Source organism: Artemia sp. Qi Xiang Cuo, chromosome 17, assembly GCF_049724085.1.
Source record: "Artemia sp. Qi Xiang Cuo chromosome 17, ASM4972408v1, whole genome shotgun sequence".
Classification (NCBI taxonomy): domain Eukaryota; kingdom Metazoa; phylum Arthropoda; class Branchiopoda; order Anostraca; family Artemiidae; genus Artemia; species Artemia sp. Qi Xiang Cuo.
In genome coordinates, this window is record NC_142810.1 from 62,887,471 (window position 1) to 62,911,727 (window position 24,257).

Below are 24,257 nucleotides of genomic sequence, written 5' to 3' on the forward strand. Positions count from 1 at the left end.
GAGAAATCATTCATTAACCAAAATAACGCTTTCAAAAATCATCGGGGAAACCCATCGGGCTGTATATGATGGTTGTTTCCATCCTTATAATCTACTAACACATATTCACACTTTACCTATAAATCAAAATCACGAACAAAAAGGTGAAAATATAACAACTTTTAACTATTAACACACTATTAAACAATATCGTCAATAGACCATACACGACGCGGAAACGAATTACTAGCAAGCCATACTTAAATCAACTTAATCATTAACAACTTTCCAGAAGGTAACGTTTCAACCCACTCTTGAACTGGCTAACATTATCTGTCACCTTTATACCCTCAGGGAGTGAATTCCACAGCTGCGGTCCTGCAAAACACGGAAATAAAGTGATGCTGCGACTTTTGATAAATACTTCAAAAAATATACGTTTTGGCTATAATACTATTAATCAAGTTCCTGGAACTTGGCATGTTTTTATCCCAGCTTCAATTGAAGGAACCACAGTGAAGTTTTATCGTCTACAGCAGCAAGAGTTCTACAACAACCTTCTCATGATTTTTTTTTTAATCGACATTCCCGGTTTCTAATAATCAAAACAACAATAACGCATTTGAACCATTTAAACAAAACATGAATGCACTTACAAGAACATAAAGCAGCAAAATGAATGAAAGTATAAAACAGAAAAAAGAAACACTACAAAACTCAAAAGAAAAACAACATCTTAAAGACGTAGACACCGCGCATAAATTGCATATTTAAGCTGAAAGTCGACAATACTTTCAAATTAATGGCAAATTCTGTCTATAAGCTGGTCCACTTTTAAAAAAATATACAATATGCCATATCTATTGAAAATGTGGAGCAAAAAATGTGTGAAAGAACATTTTCGGTGGTAAAGATTATTTATGGCACATTTATTCAACCTTATATTGTGTATGGGCGTGTCAACTAAATTTCATCCTTATTACTAAACAATCTAGAAGATGCAGAATAAGGCAGTTCGTCTTTTAGGGAAATGCTCTAATTTTAGTGGTATATCTACTTGATATTACTATTTGAATAATTGTAATACAAGTTTACAACAAGAGTAAGTTTAGAATAAAGTTCAATAACAGGATTGCCAGTTATTAAAACTGGTAAACCAATGATTGAATCATGTTGGGTCAGCCAATTTTATGGATATACTTTCTACTAATCCTTATTATCATTCCATGGGCTTACGAAAGTAGAGATCTAAGTTATACTTCTAACCGATTATGTTCCTTGGCACCTTTCCAAGGCAGATTACCAGACTGGTTATTGCTATTGATATCAATTGCATACGGTTTGACGTGTTTGGGGAGATTACGTTCCTTGGCACCTTTTCAGAGCATGTACTTATAGATACCTTTCCAAGCAACGTGATTAAACATGCTTTTACAATCGGAATTGTTTGATTGACATTTGCAAAAAGGGATAAGGAATTCGCAAAATGGACGCTATGAACGATATTAATTAATGTTTGAATAATAGGAGTGTGATTGATTCTAATTAGTGATTTGATGATTTTTTGAAAAGAAATCTCTGAATAAGATAATTTTGGAGGGATGGGAGAGAGTTTTGCTTGCCTTTCATTGGTACCTTTCCAAGCGAGCGGGGATTCCCCTCCAGTTCCTAAACATTGCAAAAAAGATAACAGTATGAGTGGGGATTCCCCACACAAGTTTGTTTCAACTCCAAGTTTTTCAACCAGACTGTTGTTTTTTTTTAGCTAACATCCGTTATTTAGGAGCCAATCAGAGACATCGGAGCTTGGAAGATGGAGAAAAAAAGGGTTAAAGTGATTAGCAGTTAAGGTAACCCTGAAGAGTATGTTAATTCATACCTTATTTATTATAAATTTGGAAAAATATCAATCTATGAACATGTTTAAAGATGGTAGAAAATTCTCATGACTTGACCCATGCCTACTTCTTTTATTTGTTCTCAATAATATAAATGTGGCGTTTGAACGGTGTTTTCACTTTAAAATAGGGTCTAACGTTATAGTTTACTAAAAATCTGATACTATGAGAGATATAGATAGCAAGAAAAAAATTTTAATAAAGAAATTCAGAACCAACCATAGAATTCCTTGCAAATCAAGTAGTAAGGTGTATGTGAGTACGAACCATCAAGGATCATAAGCACCAATGACCCTAACCAGCAGAGACATCAACCCTCCATAGGTCCCCTATCCCCAAACTCGAAGGGCACCCCCTCCCTCCCACTTTTTGGGCCCCCTCCCCCCATTTTTATTATTATATTTTTTTTTTGGCAATTGACATTTTTTCTGTTAACAAGTATCATTCATTACGATCGTAGCTTTCAAATGTGAAACTGAAGTCCATTTTTGGATCGAAAAATAAACTATTTCTGTAAAATCTGAGTTAATAAGAGTTTTTGACCGTAAACTCTAGTTTTTTGTAAGAAAATTATAGAAAATACAATTCTCTGGTTCAAATGTGAAACTTAAGTCCATTTTTGGATCAAAAACTAAAACTTTTTCCAAAAATCAGAGCTAATGAGGTTTTTGACAGTAAACTCTAGTCTTTTGTAAGAAAACTATGGATAATACAATTCTCTGGTTCAAATGTGAAACTTAAGTCCCTTTTTTAGATCGAAAAATAAACTATTTCTGTAGAATCTGAGCTAATAAGGGTTTTTGACCATAAACTCTAGTTTCCTGTAAGAAAATTATGGAAAATACAATTCTCTCGTTCAAATGTGAAACTTAGGTCCATTCTCTGGTTCAAATGTGAAACTTAAGTCCATTTCAGGATCGAAAAATAAAACTATTTCTGTAAAATCTGACCTTATTAGGGTTTTTGACCGTAAAGTATAGTTTTTTTGTAAGAAAATTATTTAAAATGCAATTCACTGCTTCAAATGTGAAAATCAGGTCCTTTTTTGGATTAAAAATCACAACTTTTTTCGTAAAATCTGAGCTAATTAGGGTTTTTGACCATAAACTATAGTTATTTGTAAAAAAATTACGGGAAATACCATTCGCCGCTTAAAATTTGAAACTTAAGTCCATTTGTATCGAAAAAATAAAGTATTTCTGTAAAATCTGAGCTAATAAGGGTTTGTGACCGTAAACTCTAGTTTTTTGTTAGAAAATTATGGAAAATACAATTCTCTGGATCAAATGTGAAACTTAAGTTCTTTTTAGGATCGAAAACTAAAACTATTTCTATAAAATCTGAGTTAATAAGGGTTTTTGACCGTAAACTCTAGTTTTTTTAATAAAATTATGGAAAATACAATTCTCTGGTTAAAATGTGAAACTTAAGTCCATTTATGGATTGAAAAAATAAACTATTTCTATAAAATCTTAGCTAATAAGAATTTTTGATCGTAAACTCTAGTTTTTTTGTAAGGAAAATTACGGAAAATATACTTCTCTGGTTTAAATCTGAAACTTAAGTCCCTTATTTGATTGATAAATAAACTATTTCTGTAGAATCTGTGGTAATAAGAGTTTTTGACAATAAACTCTAGTTTTCTGTAAGAAAATTATGAAAAATACATTTCTCTCGTTCAAATGAGAAACTTAGGTCCTTTTTCTGGTTCAAATGTGAAACTTCAGTCCATTTATGGATCGAAAAATAAAACTATTTCCATAAAATCTAAGCTAATAAGGATTTTTGACCTTAAACTCTTGTTTTTTGTAAGCAGATTATGGAAAATACAATTCTCTGGTTCAAATGTGAAACTTGAGTCTCTTTTTAGATCGAAAAATAAACTATTTCTGTAGAATCTGAGCTAATAAGGGGTTTTGACCATAAACTCTAGTTTCCTGTAAGAAAATTATGGAAAATACAATTCTCTCGTTCAAATGTGAAACTTAGGTCCATTCTCTGGTTCAAATGTGAAACTTAAGTCCAGTTTTTGATACTTATAATAATGAGGACTGATGGTTCTAATTCAATTTTTTTTTTCATACAAACAAACTATTTTTTTTAACTTCGAAATTATTCAACTTTTTTTTCATAAAAACAAACTATTTTTTTTTAAACTTCGAAATTATTCAACTTTATTTATTTTTTTTTCATAAAAACAAACTTTTTTAAACTTCGAAATTATTCAACTTTATTTATTTACTTTAGACCAGAGGAATTTTTGAGATTTGTCATTGGTCGGAGATACAGCAATGGTACAGTTTTTTAGTAGAATGGTAAAGAACGAGTGTTGAATGTCTAGTTGCTTAAGTTAAGAGGTGAAATCAAGACCAGAGGAATTTTTGAGATTTTTCATTGCTCAGAGATGCAACAATGGTACACTTTTTTAATAGCTTTGAAAAGAACGACAATTGAATGCCTCGTTGTTTAAGTTAAGAGGTGAAATCAAGACCAGAGGAATTTTTGATATTTTTCATTGGTCAGAGAGGGTTTTACTGCTCCTCTACAAAAAGAATTCTGGTAGTTTTTGGAATCAACCTCCTTGCCATAGCTTTGCTCATCCTTGAGCAAAGGTATAAATGTTTGATGGTGCATTTTTCTTTTTAACCAGTACATTAATGGCTTCCAAGATAATAAGACTGTGTCACAGAATTTGTTCGTTTGAAGAAATCATCTTGTGGTGTTATATTTGAATGTGCATTTTTATTATTGTCTATGGAACTCGAAGAAATTGACTGTTATCATTGGAAAGTGAACTTTAACATGTTTGAGTATGATAAAGGTTTTTGGAGTACTACATTACAGACTGGGATTCTACAACAGAGTGATTACACCACATAATAAAAATGGTAAAGAACTGAGAACTGTCCAGGAAGAAGTCAGTGAAATTTGCAGCTTTTTCTGGCGTTGAAGCACTCTACGTAAAGGGTAATATACCTACTGATAAAGTTTTAATTCAAAAGTGTGACCCTACCTTAGGGTTCTACTTTTCAATCTAGAAGAATTTAAGTGTCCTAAATTTGAAAGGGCTTTATCACCATCCTGAAGATGAGGTCATGTTCTTCGCACACTGGATACCTAAGGACATACCTGATCGTGATAAATGCATAATACATGTTAAATACTATTCTATATCATGGGACCATCGTTTTGGATGTTTAAGAGTGAGCGTGTGTATAACCACGTATCATAATATAATTTGGCATTAATATTTTACTTAGCATTATTTCATTAAAAATATATTATGCATTACATTGTTATGTGTTCATTATTTTTAGAGTAAGCTAGCATATCAAAAGTTTAGCACACACACAGAGACGAAACACACATAGAGACGACACACGCACAGAGACGACACACACACACACACACACACAGAGACGACACAAACACAAAGACAACAAGCACAGAGACAACACGCACACAGAGACAACACACACAGACACACACACACACACACCCACACACACACACACACACACACACACACACACACACACACAAACACACACACACACAGAGACGACACACACATACCGACGACACACGCACAGAGACGACACACACACACACTGGTGGTCATTCAAAAGCGTTTTTTTTGTGTGTGTAAGTTTTTTTGTGTGTGTGTGAGTTTTTGTGTGTATTTAAGGTTTTTTGTGTGTGTAAGTTTTTGTGTGTGTGTAAGTTTTTGTGTGTGTGTAAGTTTTTTTGTGTGTGTAAGTTTTTTTTGTTTGTGTAAGTTTTTGTTTGTTTTTAATTTTTTATGTTTGTGTAATTTTTTTTGTTTTTGTAAGTTTTTTTGTGTGTGTGTAAGTTATTTTGTGTGTGTAATTTTTTTTGTTTATTTCAGTTTTTTTGTTTGTTTAATTTTTTGTGTGTGTAAGTTTTTTTTGTGTGTGTCATTTTTTGTGTGTGTGTGTCAGTTTTGCGTGTGTGTTAGTTTTTATTTGTGTGTGTAAGTTTTTGTGTGTGTGTAAGTTTTTGTGTGTGTGTGTAAGTTTTTGTGTGTGTATGTGTAAGTTTTTTTTGTGTGTGTAAGTTTTTTTGTAAATTTGTGTGTGTGTGTAAGTTTATGTGTGTATGTAAGTTTTTGTGTTTGTGTAAGTTTGTGTGTGTGTGTAAGTTTTTGCGTGTGTGTAAGTTTTTATGTGTGTGTAAGTTTTTGTGTGTTTAATTTGTTGTGTGTGTGTGTGTGTAAGATTTTGTGTGTGTGTGTGTAAGTTTATGTGTGTGTGTAAGTTTTTTTTTGTGTGTAAGTTTTTGTGTGTGTGTAAGTTTTTGCGTGTGTGTGTAAGTTTTGTGTGTGTGTAAGTTTCTGTGTGTGTGTAAGTTTTTTTTTTGTGTGTGTAAGTTGTTGTGTGTTTGTAATTATTTGTGTGTCTTTATTATTTTATGTGTGTTTTAGTTTTTTTTTGTGTGTTTAAGTTTTTTTTTTGTGGGTGTAAGTTTTTTTTTTTGTGTTATTTTTTTTATATGTGTTAGTTTTTTTTTTTGTTTAAGTTTTTTTTGTGTTTGTTTAAGTTTTTTTGTGTTGATTTTTGATTTTTATTGTGTAAGTTTTTTTGTGTTTTTTAGATTGTTTTTGTGTGTAATATTTTTTTTGTGTGTAATTTTTTGTTTGTGTGTGTTTTTTTTTATGTGTGTGTGTAAGTTTTTGTGTGCGTGTGTAAGTTTTTGTGTGTGTGTAAGTTTTTTTGTGTGTGTGTAAGTTTTTGTGTGTGTGTAAGTTTTTATGTTTGTGTCTAAATTTTTGTGTGTTTGTAAGTTTTTGTGTGTGTGTAAGTTTTTGTGTGTGTGTAAGTTTTTGTGTGTGTGTAAGTTTTTTGTGTGTGTGCGTAAGTTTTTGTGTGTGTGTGTAAGTTTTTGATTGTGTGTAAGTTTTTGTGTGTGTGTAAGTTTGTGTGTGTGTGTGTGTGTGTGTAAGTTTTTGTGTGTGTGTGTAAGTTTTTGTGTGTGTGCCAATTATGAAGTTGGAAAATATTAAATGTGAATTTCTTATGTTTTAGTTGTGTTTCATGACATTATAAGAGATGTGAAAAAAAAGTTGAAAAAAAAGTTAAAAAAAAGCAAACTCTTTCTTGTATTCACCTCTTGGATACACAATACAGAAATTTAATTCAGGAAATTATGAAAAAAAAATTAGACGGGGTTACGTGCGCGCACGTAACCCCGTCTAAATTTTTTTCACACACAAACTTACACACACACACACACAAAAAAAAAACTTACACACACACAAAACTACACACACAAAAACACACACACACACAAACTTACACACACACAAAAATTTACACACACACAAAAACTTACACACACACACAAAAACTTACACACACAAAAAAAACAAATTACAAACACACAAAAACTTACACACACACAAAAACTTACACACACACAAAAACTTACACACACAAAAAAAAACTTTGACACACAAAAACTTACACACACATAAAAACTTACACACACACAAAAACTTACACACACACACACAAAAACTTACACACACACAAAAACTTACACACACACAAAAACTTACACAAACAAAAAAACTTACACACACACACAAAAAAACTTACACAAACAAAAAAAACTTACACACACATAAACTTACACTCACACACACACAAAATCTTACACACACACACAAAAACTTACACACACACAAAAAATAACACACAAAAAAAAAATTACACACAAACAAAAACTTACACACACAAAAAAACTTACACAAAAACAAAAAATTACACACACACAAAAACTTACACACACACAAAAACTTACACACACACAAAAAGTTACACGCACACACAAATTTACACAAAAACTAACACACACACAAAAAAAACTAACACATAAACACACAAAAACTTACACACACACAAAAAACTTACACACACACAAAAACTTACACACAAACAAAAAAACTTAAACACACATAAAAACTTACACACACACACAAAAACTTACACACACACAAAAAAACATACACACAAAAATTTAAACACACACAAAAACTTACATACACGCAGAAACTTACATACACACACAAAAAATTACACACACACTAAAATTTACACACACACAAAATCTTACACAAACACACAAAAAACTTACACACACAAAAAAACTTACACAAACACAAAAACTTACACACACAAAAAAAACTTACACACACACAAAAACTTACACACACATAAAAACTTACACACACACAAAAACTTACAAACAAAAAAAAATTTACACACACACAAAAACTTACACACACACACAAAAACTTACACACACACAAAAACTTACACACACACACGCAAAAACTTACACACACACAAAAACTTAAACACACACAAAAAAAACTTACACACACAAAAAAAACTTACACACACATAAACTTACAAACACACACACACTCACAATCTTACACACACACACAAAAACTTACACACACAAAAACTTACACACAAATAATAAATTACACACACACAAAAACTTACACACACACAAAAACTAACACACACACAAAAACTTAAAAACACACAAAAACATAAACAAACACAAAAACTTACACACACACAAAAAATTACACACACACAAAAACTTACACACACACACAAATTTACACAAAAACTAACACAAACACAAAAAAAAATTACAAATACAAACACAAAAACTTACACACACAAAAAAAACTTACACACACACAAAAACTTACACACACACATAAAAACTTATACACACATAAAAACTTACACACACACACAAAAACTTACACACACAAAAAAAACATACACACAACAATTTACACACACACAATAAATTACAAAAACACAGAAACTTAACAAAAAACAAAAAATTACACACACACAAAAACTTAAACAAACAAACAAAGTTAAACAAACACACAAATTTACACACACACACAAAAATTTACACACACAAAAAAACTTACACACACATAAAAACTTACACACACACAAAAACTTACACACACAAAAAACTTACACACACAAAAAACCTTAAACACACACAAAAACTCACACACACACAAAAAAAACTACACACACAAAAAAAAACTTACACACACACAAAAACTTACACACATACAAAAAAAAACGCTGTTGAATGACAACCAGTTTGTGCGTGTGTGTCGTCTCTGGCCGTATGTCGTCACTATGTGAGTTTTATCTGTGTGTGTGTGTGTGTGTGTGTGTGTGTGTGTGTGTGTTGTTTCTGTGTGCGTGTTGTCTCTGTGCTTTTTGTGTTTGTGTGTGTGTCGTCTCTCTGTGTGTGTGTCGTCTCTGTGCGTGTGTCGTCTCTATGTGTGTTTCGTCTCTGTGTGTGTGCTAAACTTTTGATATGCTAGCTTACTCTAAAAATAATGAACACATAACAATGTAATGCATAATATATTTTTAATGAAATAATGCTAAGTAGAATATTAATACAAAATTATATTATGATACGTGGTCATACACCACTTCACTCTTAAACATCCAGAACGATGGTCCTATGATATAGAATAGTTTTTGCCATGTCTTATGCATTTATCACGATCAGGTATGTCCTTAGGTATCCAGTGCGCGAAGAACCTGACCTCGTCTTCAGGACGGTGATAAAGCCCTTTCAAATTTAGGACACTTAAATTCTTCTAGATTGAAAAGTGGAATCCTAGGGTCACACTTTTGAATTAAAACTTTATCTGTAGGTACATTACCCTTTACGTAGAGTGCTTCAACGCCGAAAAAGCTGCAAATTTAACTGACTTACTCCTGGACTTTTCTCAGTTCCGGATCACTATTATTAAGTGGTGTAATCACTCTATCGTAGAATCTCAGTCTGTTTATATGATGTAATGTAGTACTCCACAAGCTTTTATCATACTCAAACATGTTATAGTTCACTATCCAATGATAACAGTCAATTTCTTCGAGTTCCATTGATAATAATAAAAACGCACATTCAAATATAACACCACAAGATGATTTCTTCAAACCGATAAATTCTGTGTCATACAGTCCTATCATCTTGGAAGGTATTAATATAGTTGTTAAGAAGAGAAATACATTATCAAACTTTTATACCTTCGCTCAAGGTTGAATGGATTTATGGCTAGGAGGATGACTCCTAAAACCATCTGAATTCATTGTGGGGAGGAGCCATAAAACCCTCTCTGACCAATGAAAAATCTCAAAAATTCGTCTGGTCTTGATTTCACCTCTTAACTTAAACAATAAGGTATTCAATAGTCGTTCTTTTCAAAGCTATTAAAAAAGTGTACCATTGTTGCATCTCTGACCAATGAAAATCTCAAAAATTCCTCAGGTATTAATTTCACCTCTTAACTTAAACAACGAGGCATTCAATACTCGTTCTTTACCATGCTATTAAAAAACTGTACCATTGCTGTATCTCCGACCAATGAAAAATCTCAAAAATTCCTCTGGTCGAAAATAATTAAATAAAGTTGGATAATCTCGAAGTTTAAAAATAAGTAGTTTGTTTTTATGAAAAAAAAATAAATAAAGTTGAATAATTTCGAAGTTTAAAAAAGATAGTTTATTTTTATGAAAAAAAAGTTGAATAATTTCGAAGTTAAAAACAAAGTAGTTTGTTTTTATGAAAAAAAAATGAATTAGAACCATCAGTCCTCATTATTATGAATATCCAAAACTGGACTTAAGTTTCAGATTTGAACCAGAGAATGGACCTAAGTTTCACATTTGAACGAGAGAATTTTATTTTCCATAATTTTCTTACAGGAAACTAGAGTTTATGGTCAAAAACCCTTATTAGCTCCGATTCTACAGAAATAGTTTATTTTTTGATCTAAAAAGGGACTTAAGTTTCACATTTGAACCAGGGAATTGTATTTTCGATAATGTTCTTACAAAAAACTAGAGTTTACATTCAAAAACCCTTATTAGCTTAGAATTTATGTTAATAGTTTCATTCTTCGTTCCAAAAATTGACTTAAGTTTCAAATTTGAAACACAGAATGGACCTAAGTTTCACATTTGAACGAGGGAATTTTATTTTCCATAATTTTCTTACAGGAAACTAGAGTTTATTGTCGAAAACCCTTATTAGCTCAGATTCTACAGAAATAGTTTATTTTTCGACCCAAAAAGGGACTTAAGTTTCACATTTGAACTAGAGAACTGTATTATGCATAATTTTCTTACAAAAAAATAGAGTTTATGATCAAAAACCCTTATTAGCTCAGATTTTAAAGAAATAATTTATTTTTTCGATCCAAAGATGGACTTAAGGTTCAAATTTGAATCACCGAATTGTATTTTCCATAATTTTCGTACAAAAACTGGAGTGTACGGTCAAAAACCCTTATTAACTCAGATTTTACAGAAATAGTTTATTTTTTCGATCCAAAAATGGACTTAAGTTTCACATTTGAAGCAGAGAATTGTATTTTCCATAATTTTCATACAAAAAAACTATAGTTTACGGTCAAAAACCCTAATCAGCTCAGATTTTACGGAAATAGTTTTATTTTTCGACCCATAACTGGACTTAAGTTTCACATTTGAACCAGAGAATGGACCTAAGTTTCCCATTTGAACGAGAGAATTGTATTTTCCATAATTTTCTTACAGGAAACTAGAGTTTATGGTCAAAAACACTTATTAGCTCAGATTTTAAAGAAATAATTTATTTTTTATCCAAAAAGGGACTTGAGATTCACAATTGAATCTCGGAATTGTATTTTCCATAATTTTCTTTCACAAAAACTGGAGTGTGCGGTCAAAAACCCTCATTAACTCGGATTTTAAAGAAATTTTTTTATTTTTTGACCCTAAAAAAGGACTAAAGTTTTATATTTAAAACAGCAAATTGTATATTCCATAATTTCCTTACAAAGAAATAGATTTTACAGTCAAATACCCTTATTAGCTAAGATTTTACGGAAATAGTTTTATTTTTCGATCCTAAAATGGACTTAAGTTTCATATTTGAACCAGAGAATTGTATTTTCCATAATTTTCTTACAAAAAACAAGAGTTTAAGTTCAAAAACCCTCATTAACCCAGATTCTATAGGAATAGTTTATTTTTCGATATAAAAATGGAATTAAGTTTCATATTGGAAAGCTACAATCTTAATGACAGATACTTTTTATCAGAAAAAACGTCAATTGCCAAAAAAAGAGATAAAAAAAAAATGGGGGGAGGGGGCCCAAAAAGTAGGAGGGAGGGGGCGCCCTTCGAGTTTTGGGATAGCGGACCTATGGAGGGTTGATGTCTCTGCTGGTTAGGGTCATTGGTGCTTATGATCCTTGAGGGTTCGTACTCACATACACCTTACTACTTGATTTGCAAGGATTTCTATGGTTTGTTCTGAATTTCTTTATTAAAATTATTTTCTTGCCATCTACATCTCTCTTAGTATCAACTTTTTAGAATACTATAACGTTGGACCCTATTTTAAACTGACAACACTGTTCAAACGCCACTTGTATATTATACAGAACACATCAAAGAAGTAAGCCTAGGTCAAGTCATGAGACCATTTTACCATTGTTAACCATTTTCATAGATTGATATTTTTTCAAATTTATAATAAATAAGGTATGAATTAACATGCTCTTCAGGGTTACCTTAGCTGCTAATCACTTTAACCCTTTTTTTTCTCCATCTTCCATGCTCCGATGTCTCTGATTGGCTCCTAAGAAACCGATGTTAGCCAAAAAAAAACAGTCTGGTTGAAAAACTTGGAGTTGAAACAAACTTGTGTGGGGAATCCCCACTCATACTGTTATCTTTTTTGCAATGTTTAGGAACTGGAGGGAAATCCCCGCTCGCTTGGAAAGGTACCAATGAAAGGCAAGCAAATCTCTCTCCCATCCCTCCAAAAATATTTTATTCAGAGATTTCTTGTTAAAAAATTATCCAATCACTAATTAGAATCAATTAAACTCCTATTATTCAAACATTAATTAATATCGTTCATAGTGTCCAATTTGCGAATTCTTTATCAATTTTTGCAAATGTCAATCAAACAATTCCGATTGTAAAAGCATGTTTAATCACGTTGCTTGGATAGGTATCCATAAGTACATGCTCTGAAAAGGTGCCAAGGAACGTAATCTCCCCAAACACGTCAAACTGTGTGCAATTGATATCAATAGCAATAACCAGTCTGGTAATCTGCCTTGGAAAGGTGCCAAGGAACATAATCGGTTAGAAGTATAACTTAGATCTCTACTTACGAAGGGGGGAGGCAGCTGCCCCCCCCCCTAGAACTTCAATTTAAACTAGATATGGCTGAAAAAGCAGATGGTTGAAAAAGCAGTTGAAAAAAGGTAGATGGCTAAAAAAGCAGTTGATAAAAGGTAGATGGTTGAAAAAGCTGGAAATAAACTGCTGGAATGACATAATAAAAGTCAAACAAGAAGCAATTATCCCTAATGTCTTGGAAATTTTTGGATCTAATCCAAGAAGATTAATGCTAAATCTTATTGATGATTTTTGGTGATTACTTAACTGCATAAGTTATGTCATAGGTATGACAGAACTTACTGGCAATGTTAGGTTTTGTGAACTTCAGCTCCCACCCCCCACCCTTCATCACAGAATCTACTACACCCCCCCCCCCTAGACAAGAAGCTACGTACGCCCATGCATCATTTTTATCATACGATGTATACGAATGGGCCAGTATACAGTGCACTGAGAGCAGAATTATCCTATTCCCATGAAACCAAAATTATAAGTACCAAGGGCATCAAAAATAAAAAAAATTGCCGCCTTTCTCCTCTTAAGTCTATTAAAATTTCCTACGATTTGTCTTTTGGTTTATACAAAATACTGAAGAGTAGAAGATGTATGCAAATTTTCACCCATGTTGTCGAGCAGAACTATGAAAATAACAAGCGGAAACTAATTCAGTAAATTCGAAAACACTTTTTGGTACTTGTATGATCTTTCCCCTACCTAATATTCTTCTAATAACATGTTTTTCTGACATTCAATCCTGATGAAATATACCTAACTATGACAAGGGCGCCGGCAGAAAATTTCCCCGGGGGGGGGGAGGCAGACGCAAGAACAGCAGTGGTGGTTGGTTGAAAGTTTAAGTGGTTTAGGGCACCAAACTATGACTTTACCTCGAAATGGAAAATTTGCAATCAATTTTAAATCCTGAGAAGCTAATTGATTTAAAAGTATCAATAACTATATTTTAGGCTTCCCAGTTGCAAAAAAAGTAATGGTACATGGTGGTATTACTGGATTCAACCAAGTTGATTCGCTTTCTTTGTAATGAAAATTGGCTTGGTTTGGTGTTCTGTAATTGCATATCAGCTATAATGAGAGGGGGGATGAGTCATTGTCTAGGCAAGGATAGGGTATGTTCCTACAAAAGTACATTTTAATGGACACACTGTTTACTCTTCTTGAGGCTTCAGATAAATGTTGAGAGAGGAAGGAAGAGTAGGAATTAATTAAAATGTTTCTCTAGGAATGTCTATACTGCTAGGAACTTAGTTTTCAGCAATTTTCTTTTTCATTTATATGAAGTTCTTCAATGTATTAAAAAAAAAATATATATAATTTATTTATCGATAAGAAATTCCTATGGTAGGGATTGTAATGGCTTCAGTTATGTAGAAGACCAAAAATCTCACAGAATTTCCATCCATACAATCAATAATTCTCCTTTTCATCCAACAAAAATTCTTTGGTAGTAATATTAACAACGACTTTTCACCAAAATTACTATTCATCGCCTATTTTTTAAGTATATTCAAATTTTATCCAAAATTGAAATTGCAAATTTAAACGTAGAACGGCATTTATCCAAAATTGAAATTGCAAATTTAAACGTAGAACGGCAGTATTTAAAGGACCGCTACCTCAAATTGTATCTTGGTTAGCCCTGTGTATGATTTGGAAAACAATCAGAAATTACATAAAAAAAAGAATTTTTCAACTGAAAGCAAGGAACAGATTAGAAACCTATTTGAACAGATTATTTTTTTGTATGGAGGGGGCTGTCTCCTCCGTAGCTCCTTACTCTTTACTGTGAAGTTTGGCTTTTTTCCAAATCTTTTAATAAAATTTGCAATTGGAAAAACATATTCTTCAAACCACTAAAAAACTATTTTTCAATGAGCAAGGTATCGAAAAGGGGGCAGTCCCCCTTATATACAGAGTAATTTATCTCTGTTTTAAGTTTTATACTTGCTCCTTACTTTAGTTGAAAAACCTTTTCTATTTGTTCAATTACATTTCATGAAACTGTAAAGTTTTATGAATATAATACTTTTGGCAACGCAGAAAAAACGATCAACATTTCAATGATCTCTGTTTGGATTTTAAGGGGTAATCGAACAGTTTGTGGTAATGAACTGTAACTTATTTACTGCGACCTGGCTCAATAGTAACCAAACTAAAAAAAATGGAATTTTGATACCAAAAGAAATATGAAAAGAATTGGCTTATTATGCTGATTCCAAATATATTAGTTTCATTAAGTTTAGTCTTGCCCATCAAAAGCTACAAGCCTGAGAAACTTTGTCTAATTTTCAGAAAAAGGGGGAAAGACCCCCTTGAAGTCATATAATTTTAATAAAAATAACATTATCAGATTCAACGTATCAAAAAACCCTACTGTAGATGTTTCAAGCTCATATCTGCAAAAATGTGGAATTAGTAATTTTTACCAGAAGATAAATTACGGATGCTTGTTTATTTGTTTTTTTCCAGGGGTGATCGTATCAACCCAGTGGGCCTAGAACGCCGTGATAGGGCTCATTCTAATGGGAATGAAAAGTTCTTGTGTTCTTTTTAAGTGACCAAAAAAACGGAGGGCAACTAGGCCCCCTCCCACGTCACTTTTTTACCAAAATCGTCCGATCAAAATTTTGAGATAGCTTTTTTCTTCAGCATAGTTGAAAAGCCCAATAATTATGTCTTTAGAGATAAAATGACCCCCTACAGCCCCTGGGGAAAGTTTTTTAAGTTATAAAAATTGCCATTTGTTTTATTTGTTATTGGGAAGTATGCATACATATTTTTGGCGGGAAGGGGAGGACGAATTTTATGCTGGGAGAATTTTCAATGGAGAGGATAGTTTCAAGGGGGTGAAATTTTAAGAAGAAATTTTACGCTGGGGGAATTTGCCAGAATTCATATATGAAATTTCTGGATATGTCTTGCTTTCTATTTACCGATTTAATTTTACGCGTGGAGATGTTAAGGGTAATTGTCTGGGGTAAATTTTCGCCAGGATTGAATTGTCCTGATAGTATTTCTATGGGACATAGACATATACATTTTTATTTTACAAAAAAAAAAAAAAAAAAAAAAAAAAAAAAAAAAAACCATCAGAAATAACTAGACAACCACATTAAGATTAAAAAAAATCCTGTTGGTGGCAGTATCTTCTAACCACCCTTTAATCAAAAATAAATAAAAACAATAATAATTATTAATAAATCCTTTTTTTTCAAAAAAAAACAAAAAAAAGAAGGTAAGGAAAAAAAAAATCAAGAAAACAATTTACATTGTCACACTCTAACCATCCTCCCCCTCCCTCTCCCCCCTCCCGCCTTCCCTCTTCCTCCTCCCAATCTCCAAAAATTATCCTCCCTTTTCAAGAAAAAAAATTCTTTAACTTTTTCTTAAATGAAACTAAGTTATCGGCCGCTCTAATACTATCCGGGGAGGAGGATTTTTCCCTGCGAGTGGCGACCCACCACAATGTTAAGCGATTTCCGGTCCTAACGGTCGCAGAGAGACGGCGGTGATCGCATTTTGTAGCCAAAGCTCAAACTAAGAAACATGCAAAATTTCGCCCCCTCCGAATTTATCTTCATGGGGGAAAGTGGGCCGGAAGTTTCGACCCTCCCACCACAGCCTCCCTTTAACGTTGTCCGATCAGGCTGAAATTTAGATGATAAGCTTTCCTAGGGCCTGGGAGCTTATCCTCAAAATTCCAGCACAATCCGATCACTCCTTCCCTGTTTTCCAAAAACCAAATATAGCCCCTAAATGTTCATCAAGTTATTTCTTTTATCAGCCACGCCTACAGGCCACAGTTGGCAACGGATCTGAGTGAATGAGAACTCAATCGAACCGGAATTAGACCTGTTAGTGCCTTTTGATATTTTCATACCAAAAAAATTATCCCCTAAATTTACATTTACGATAAACTCGTTTTCCCATAAGAGCCAATGTTAATTTTTGATATTCATAAAATCATATTATCTCATTATTAAATTAGATCAAAATAGTCCTCTTAACCTGACAAGACCGACTGCAAGCTTCCAAAAATTCCAGCTCTTACCCAGAAGATTTTTTTTGTCGAAAAACGAAAATCTTACTTGTATTTGCTTGCGTCGAAAATAGATTGAAGAAAGTAAAAATAATTTAACAAGAGTCTCTGATAGTACAGTGGTCACTATTCCTGTCTTTCATGCGGAAGACCCGGGTTCGATTCCCCGTCAGAGTAAATTTTTTATATATTGAATTTAAAGTAGTATCTCTTAAATTTAAAGTTTAAAAAAGAAACTCAGTTTCTTTTTTAAATCCTTTGGCTCAACAGGCGTCTCCAGAAGAATATCACAGTCGGCCTTCAGCTTACAGGTAAGACTTCACTGCTTTGATAACATGCCATATACCCGCATGCTCGAAGAAAAGTTGAAAAAAGAAAATCTTACTGTGCATTTGATTTGAGTATTGAGGAATTAAAAGCCTTAGCACAAGAATCTTCAAAAGCGAGGAGTTTGGGGGCGGCAGCCCCTCTACTTTAACTCCTGGCACGATCAGCTAACAGTTAGTCAAGCAATAATAAGTAATAAACTGTACAAAAACGTGCAGAAATTATTTGAAAAAAACTACGTTTTCGAAAGAGTTAAAGAGGCTGAGTCACAAGTTCGAACCTTAAAACGTACAGGGATTAGGAGGTACAGTTGGGGGGCTGCCGCCCTCCAAGTCCACCGCTTTTGCAGCCTCTTTTGTTAAGGTTTTTTAAGTCCTGTAGCTTGCAATCAGTTGGCCGAAACCAAGTTCATCACATTATAGCTTGTTATCGGTTAGGGAAAAATCTCCTGTAAAAAATCCATCGAACAGGCTCAGTACTGTTTCTAATCAAAGAGATGCAATAGGATGTTCTTACGGTAAAAAATTCAAGCAGACTTCGTTCGTATTGCAAAGCATTTCTTTGCAAGGGAAAAAGCAGTGGTTGAGGGGGGTGGTAGACCCCCAAAATAAAACTTTAAATTTAAAAGATATTATCCTAAATTCAATATATAAAAATTTACTCTGCCGAGGAATCCAGTCCAGGTCTTTCGTATTACAGACAGGAATAGTTACCACTGTACTATCTTAAACTCTTGTTAAATTGTTTTTAGTCCCTGAAATCTGTTTTCGACGCAGGCACTTACAAAATAAAATTTTCGTTTTTCGACAAAAAAAAACTTCTGTGAAGGAGCTGGAATTTTTGGAAGCTTGCAGTCGGTCTTGTCAGGTTAAGAGGACTATTTTGATCTAATTTAATAATGAAATACTATGCTTTTAGGAGTTTAAAAAATTAACATGGGCTCTGTGGTTTTTCGTAAATGTAAATTCGGGGGATAATTTTTTCGGTCTAAAAATATCAAAAGGCCCTAACAGGTCGAATTCCGCTTCGAATGAGTCCTCATTCACCCGGATCCGTTGCCAACTGTGGCCTGTAGGCGTGGCTGATATCGGACAACGTTAAAGGGGGGCTGTGGTGGGAGGGTCGAAACTTCCGGCCCACTTTCCTCCATGAAGATAAAGTCGGAGGGGGGGGGGGGTGAAATTTTGTATGTTTCTTAGTTTTAGCTTATACTACAAAATGCAATCACCGCCGTCTCTCTGCGACCGCTATGACCGGAAATCGCTTAACATTGTGGTGGGTCGCCTCTTTAAAGAGGCACAAGTGTGCCTCCTTGATAAATAAAGACAATAATAATTATTAATAAATTCTTATTAAAAAAAAAAGAAGGTAAGGAAAAAAAAATCAAGAAAACAATTCACATTGTGACACTCTAACCATCACCCCCTCCCTGTTCCTCCACCCCTACCTTTCCTCCCCTCAATCTCCAAAAATTATCGTCCTTTTTCAACAAAAAAATTCTTTAACTTTTTCTTAAATGAAACTAAATTATCGGCCGCTCTAATACTATCCGGGGAGGAGGATTTTTCCCTGCAGGTGGAGCCAGGTATCCTGACGTTATTTAAAAAACGATGAGAAATAAAAAAAACAAGTTTTTTCAACTGAAAGTAAGGACCAAAGTTGAAACTTAAAATGAACAGAAATTATTATTTCCCCTCTTCAACCCCTCTAGAGAACCCCTCTTCAACATCTTGCTGTTTGCGCTAAAGTTTAAATTTTGTCCCAATTCTTTGAAAACGATTTCTAAAACACAAGGGTCGTTTAATCAGAACATAGCTTTTTTAAAGTGCCAAAAAACTGTAGCTTGAAGAGCGAGGTGTTGAGGAGGGGGACAACCCTCCTCATATACATAATAATTTCTGTTCGTTTTAAGTTTTAATGCTGCTCCTTACTTTCAGTTGAAAAAACTTGTTTTATTTTCTTTATTTAATGAAGCTTAGAGACAAACAATTTTTTAAAGGCAATAGAAGAAGCATGTCAATTAAAGTTAAAATATTTAAAAATGAAAAAAGTAAGTAGTTACAAAAAACACAGAAAAAAATGGCCTACTTACAAAAAGTAAGATACAAACTCCCAGCATTAATTTCTGTTGAGCAATGCTGAAGTGTTGGACGGATATATTTTTACAATATCGACAGTTTTGAACTTGGCCATCAAAATATTTAATGCCCTTAGACTCAGTGTTTGTAAAAAGTAGCGCATTATCAAAGTAGTTTGTTCAAAGTAAAACATCAAAACTAAGATTAAGAAAATCAAATACAGATTTGAGGTTCAATATTTTTAATTTAATTTTGAATGCCAAAAGCCAGTACATTCGACACTTTTATACTTCATAATGGTAAAAAATTAAATCTTTTCCAAAGTGACAAATAGATAAATACAATCACTCCTAGAAACAAAACAAAAAATTGATAATAAAAAACACAAAAAACGAATCCGTTCAGGGGGAAAATACAGAAATTCTTAGCATTCCGTTCAGGGCAATCATTTCTGATTATAGTGGCTTCACATATCAGCTAATGGGTACTTTTGCATTGCAAGCAAAAGTTGACGGCATATTCTTACCGAAATTGCCCCTTATTAAGTTGTTTTCCTTGTGTTTTCTATAATTATACGAACTTACTTGTGTTCTAGTAACTGCACTAACAAATACATATTTAGGATCACCATAAAAAGCCAATTCTTTGACTGAATGTTATCAATAGTTAGGCTCTTATACTTTCGTTACTAGGAACTTTCGTTTACTATTCATTACTAGGAAGATTTTTTTTTTTTTTTTTTTTCTCCAACCAAATCATATAGAAAAAATGTTTGTGTAAAAATTGTTAGGGGTCACTCAGTCACAAATCAGAACTTATATTTTCCTTACTATGGGTCAAAATCTTTTGGCAGGCAGCCAACAATAGGGCAATAAACTTTCTTTCCATTGTTTTTCCCTATTTTGCTCGCTTTCCTTTGGTTTCCTTATAATTACTTTATAGTCCCAAATTTCCAGGGGGGGATGCCCCCTCTGCCCTCCTTGCCGGCGCCCATGAACTATAATAAAAATACAATACTTTAGAAAAAAAAATGGGCTATATATTTGCACATTAGGTGGGTGAGGGTAAGGTATAGCGGGTCTGCATGCCTAATTTGTTAGGTACAATTATTCTGCATATTATGCAGTAAGAATTGTTTTCTTACTTCACATTGTCCAAATATTTTACCTTTGTGAAGTTGAAGCGCTAAAGGGATAAATATAACAAAATAAGGATTCTATTGAGATCTGAGTGAAGTCGAAGCGCTAAAGGGATAAATATAACAAAATAGGTTAGTTAGTCTTTCCAAAAAGATATTGTTGTAGGTGATTCATTAGGTTCTTATTTTTACAAAATTATTGTTCTTTCAAGCACTATTTGTTTTTACCTAGTTCACCACCAATTAATGGCAGTGTTGTCTTTTGTTACAACAACTAGAAGAGTTAAACTTTCTGGAGCTCCGTGATGATAATTTTTTTATTTTTTTATTTTGCTGCTAACTTGGCGCCCACCAAGCGCTAAAACTGCATTGCGGAATATAGAGGTCTTATTCATTAAGAATTAATTCCCGGGTTTTCCTTTTTTATTAAGACTTATATGGTTGTGTACATTTCCACCTAACCAATTTAAAGAATCGAATTTCATTTTTGTCGGCCTTCCTACTTTAAGAATCTTCTGCCATTTTGCAAAATTTCTAGTCTTAACAAAAAATAGGTAACATTGTCGCCTTTTTTTTCTTTCTTTTTGTGTGTGTTCACTAAAATAAGGAAAAATTAATCGTCGTATTTTTTTCTATGACGTATGGTACAATTTTCTGATAAATAGTGTCATGTTTTTTCAGCATTATATGCAATAGAGGTAATGGTGACAGCTTATTATAGAAATCTGTTTTATATATTATGAGCCAGCGTTTGATTCAGCTGACAGAAGAGCTTTAACGAAGATTCTATCCCTGTATAGTGTACCAGATAGATATATTAAAGTGATTGGTGATATGCACAATAACAAAATGGCTTTGGTTAAATTAGGAAATGAGGTTAGTAGCTAAATCAGAAGTTAAGCAGGGTTGCATCCTATCCCCATTTATACAGATCATTTTGATGGATTTTGTCCTAAGGAGCACAGCAAAGGCAATGGGAGAACACGAAATTGGGAAGTGAAACTCTACTAAACATAGGTTTTGATGATGATTTAAGCCTCGTAGATGTAATATTAGCATAATGAATGAAGTTTTGCTTTCAGAATTAAGTCATTAGGACTAAAATTATATGCAGCTGAAGAGGTGAAGTGAAAATTATATGCAGCTGAAGAAGTAAGTGAAGCTGCGAACAGCTTCACTTACTTAGGTAGTACGATTAGTACAGACTGTGGGTGCAGTGAACATGTTAGAGGTAGAACAGCCAAGGACAAGGGTGTTTTTTCGCAGTTGAAAAAGTTTGGAAGAATAGGAATATAAGTCTGCGAACTAGTATTAGAATATTGGAAGCTGTAGTAAGAGACAGTGGTCAAGTATAGTTCTGAAGCGTGGACACTCCAAAAAATAGAGAAGGATTTGCTAGATGTTTAACCGAGAAATTGCCTACCGATTGTTTTGGGTACCCAACTGACTGACCCCATCTCAAAAGTATGTTGTACGAAAAATGTGGTTCAATCTCGATTTTTTAGGGCCATTAAATAACTTTTTTTTAAACTGTAAGTAAGGAGCGACATTAAAACTTAAAACGAACAGAAATTATTCCGTATATGAAAGGGGCTGTCCCCTCCTCAATGCCTCACTCTTTACGCTAAAGTTTTTTATTGTTTTAAAAAATAGAGTTGTGAGAAAGAGTCAAACTTAAGCGTAAGGAGCGATGGGTAAGACTAAACTTGAAGAAGCTTATATATTTGAAATCAGAATAAAAATCGGATTCTTTTGATATATCTATTGGTATCAAAATTCCGTTTTTTAGAGTTTCATTACGACGGACTTTTTGATAATGATAGAAATGTTGAGATGGCTAGGACACGCTTACTATTGAGCCGGGTCGCTCCTTACTTACAGTTCATTACGACGGACTTTTTGATAATGATAGAAATGTTGAGATGGCTAGGATACGCTCTTCAGGCGAAGGATGATAGACTCCCAAAGATCGTTCTTGTGGGCCGAATTTCTAGAGTTAAACGAACTGCATGTTGTCCCCAAATGGGATGGAAAGATGTATAAAAGAAAAATTTAAGGAAAATGGGAACTTCTTGAGAGGGTATAAAAAAGAGGCTATGAATAGATTAGGATGGAGGAGGAGCGTGCGTACCTGTGTTGGCTTCAAGCGACTTGATACTGTAGTGAGCTGTTAGTAGTGATAGCAGTCGTTGAAGATTTCAAGTTGGCTTTAGAAAGTGTTTTTGATTAAATTAATTAAAAAAACTTCCCGAAAAATAATTTTTTCAAAAAAAAGTAAATGCCTTCTTAAAATAAGGATCTGAAGGAAAAAATACATGTTAAAATACAAAATAAAAACGACCACAAATTACTATTAAAGAATAAAAGAAATTCAAGACGAGCATAAATCAAATAAACAATCAATGCAAACAAACATACAATAGATATTAATGTAAATCAATAAATAAATCTTAAAACGAGTGAACCTTAAACTGAATGTGCAAATCAAGCTTCAAACGAACAAAAATCAATACAAACAAGAGTTTGGGTATCACCTACTTCTCTCACTGTGAAAGTCTAAAACTTACTGCGTCATTGGCGCTTGACTGAAAACTATATGTGTCTTGAACAGTCTTGGAAAGTATAAACAACATCAAACTGCATATTTGATGTATAATGATACCTCGTATTAATTGTTGAAAGATCCGTCAAATCAGGAATTTATTTCACTGTAATTTTATTTTTATTTTCAATGCTGTATGACGCAGTAGGCTTTTGTTTTTTATTTACCGTTAAGGAAGGAGGCAGTATTCAAACGCTTATTTGAAGCGAAACTATATTCGTCTTGAACAACATTAGAAAGAGCTAGTAAATTAAACTAAATATTTGACGTATATTTATATTAATTGATGAAAGCTCATCAGTTCAAAATGTTACTATAATTTCAAGGTTTATTTTCAATATTAAGTATAAAAGAAAATATTTGCCATAAAATTGGTTTTGGTTTGGGGTCATAAAATTGTTATGGACATGGAGCTTGTCTATAACAGATTTTGGTAAGCCAGTCAAACTATTCTTTGTGTTTCCAGTAAAAAAAAAAAGACAATAAGAGACCGACTTTCAAAAGTGGATTGATTTCTTTTTTAGTTTTTAAGCCAGTAAAAGAACAAGAAGCTATGAGTGGTGTAAATCTTGACAAGTGAACTTTTAGTTTCTTTGTGTTGATACGTTCAATGCAATAAACAATAATTTTTACTTTATTGATCTCTTTTTAATTATAATTCTCATGATTTTAATTACAAAAGTAATAACTCTACTTATCACCAACAGAAGCTTGATTTGACAATCAATGCAAACAAATAAACAATCTTATCTTAAAGATAAGATTGTCAAACAAATCTTATCAAACAAATAAACAATCTTATCTGCAAATCTTAAAGCGAGTAATGCTTAGATTGAATATGAAAATCAAGCTTAAGACGAAAAAAATATTTTCTTATTGAAGTACAAATGAAACTTAAAACGAAC

At 33.0% G+C, this 24,257-nt stretch overlaps 1 protein-coding gene across 2 annotated transcripts in view; it reads right to left on the reverse strand.

Annotated features, from left to right (window-relative positions):
- Positions 1–24,257, reverse strand: part of LOC148942449 (TBC1 domain family member 13) — a 231,952-nt gene that overhangs the window by 52,218 nt on the left and 155,477 nt on the right. The gene's annotated exons all lie outside the window — the stretch shown is intronic.